We start from the raw sequence: 1981 nt of genomic DNA, 5'->3' as shown, positions 1-1981 counted from the left end.
TACCTGCTGCAGAAAGGGAGCCCCGCGGCTCGCGTCGGGTCTGGAGGAATGCGCCCCGGAGAGCAGGTGCCGCGCTCAGCGCATCTCCCGGCACCAGGGGAGGGGGCCTGGGGAGAGCAGGGGAGGGGCCGGGGGGGCTACCCCAGGAGGGGGCAGAGCTCCATGCCCAGCCCCTGCAGAGGGCTGGGGGGGCAGAGCCAAGCCTGGCTCATCCTAGGCAGCAGGGTGGAAACAAAGGGGGCCCCACGCCGATCGCACCGCCTGCTGCAGCTGCCGGGCCCCGGGGCTGCTCGCGTCCCCGACTGCAGCCATGGGCCGCCGAGCCCCCCTGCCCGGCTGCCCGGTCCCCGCCACCTGCCCGGAACCGGGAGGCAAAGATGCTCAATTGCTCTGTCTAGGGGAGGGCGTGTGTCGGGGCTGCGCATGCGTCGCCGACTAGCCTACCTCACCATCTCTTCCCCCACCACACTCCCCCCCATCACCCACGCGGCCCCCTCCCACCTCAGAACTTTTGAAAAACTTTCCCAGACGACTGGGGGGGGGGGCTACCGCGGGGGAGGGGCAGGGTTAGATCGGGGGATGCTGGGAGCTGCCTGGTGATATGGAGTCTAGTGTGTTCTGCTCTTTTTTTGGGGGGGGCAACTTCTAGGAAGCGACCCCCCTACCCCTGCTGGCCAGGTCTGCTCAGCCACCTGAGTCCTGTAGCCAGGTTCCAAGTTTGCAAACAGCCTGGCCTGCCCAAAGCCCAATTCTGCAGCTCTGGTGCCAGGTGCCCCCTGAGCCTGCGAGGGGGGCAGGGGAGGGTGAGGCTAAATAAACACAGAGGCAATTGCGAGGCCTTGCCGGGAGGCAGCACCGGGACGCAGAGACGCAAGCGCCAAGGGCAGGACCGTCCTGGGCAGAGCGGGCGGAAGGGCAGACTCCCTGGAGGCCACTTGCCCCGAGGGGCTTCGTTGTGGTTTTAATGCCAGCCTCATGGTGCGTTGCTGTTGCCCGTATCCCAGCGGCATTCAAAGACTCCCCCTTCCCCTGCCCAGATCAGGGCCCCACCTGGACCAGGCCTTGCCCAGAGAGCTCAGTCCAGCGGTGGGTTTCAAACCATGGGTCGTGACCCAGCAGTGGGTCGTGGAATGCCCTGTACCAGTCACCTGGCTGTAGGGTAACACCAGCAGGGGTACTGAGGCAGGCCTCTCGCCTGTCCTGGCCAATGGGAGCTGGGGGGCGTGGCCTGCAGGTGAGAGCAGCAGGCAAAGCCATGTGCGCACCCCGGCCTCGGAGCCAGACCTGCTGCCGGCTGCTTCCGGGGCACAGCACGGTCCAGAGGGCCAGAGTAGGCTGGGAGCGTGCCTGAGCCCCCCGCGTTGCACTGCTGACTAGTAGCCAGCGGAGGTAAACCCACAGCCCAGTCCCCTGCTCTGTGCCCTTCCCCTCCTGCGCTCCCCAAATCTCCTCCACGGCTCCCCCCTGCAGCCCGCCCTCTCGTCAAAAGACATCACCATGTCGGGTTGTGTGGCCACGCGCAATGTTCTTCCAACCGGGTCACAAGAAAAAAACTTGGAAGACCTCTGCTCCAACAGACCCACCCGCCCAAGGAATCTTCATTTTACGGATGGGGAAATGGAGGCCCAGGCTGCTTGAAGGACCTAGCGGGTGTGTAAAGGTAAAAACCCAGTCCGGGGGCAGTCATGGGCCACGGTCAATGAATGGAGGCAAAGCAAAAGGGTGAAAAAATCATTCAAGGTGGCCGGGAGTGGAGATGCACGGCCCAACCCCTTGGCGGATCTGCCTGCCCTGGCTCCACCCTCCGTCCAGTGAAAAGGGAATGGAGATTGTGCAGAGCCATGGAAAGCCAGGCCGCTGGTGTTTAGCATGCCAGCGAGGACCCTGGCTCTGCTACTGACGTCCTGAGCAACGCTGGACGGGTCATGTCCTCTGTTTTCCCATCTGTAAAATGGGTCTTGCACTGAGCAGGCAGTTGGGG

The 1981-nt window shown here is 64.3% G+C and overlaps 1 protein-coding gene across 3 annotated transcripts in view; it reads right to left on the bottom strand.

Moving 5' to 3' along the window:
- The window catches only part of NCAN (neurocan), an 82076-nt gene extending 81667 nt beyond the window's left edge, over positions 1-409 (bottom strand). For all 3 annotated transcript variants that reach the window (XM_075902829.2, XM_075902827.2, XM_075902828.2), the window contains exon 1: positions 4-409. The gene's annotated coding sequence lies outside the window, so the exon portion shown is untranslated. The remainder of the gene's footprint in view (positions 1-3) is intronic.
- Between the last annotated feature and the right edge of the window lie 1572 nt (positions 410-1981).

The sequence above is a fragment of the Pelodiscus sinensis genome, chromosome 32, assembly GCF_052426305.1.
Source record: "Pelodiscus sinensis isolate ZL-2025 chromosome 32, ASM5242630v1, whole genome shotgun sequence".
NCBI lineage: Eukaryota > Metazoa > Chordata > Testudines > Trionychidae > Pelodiscus > Pelodiscus sinensis.
Note: the sequence above shows the minus strand (reverse complement) of the source record. Positions and strands in the feature narration are given on the sequence as shown.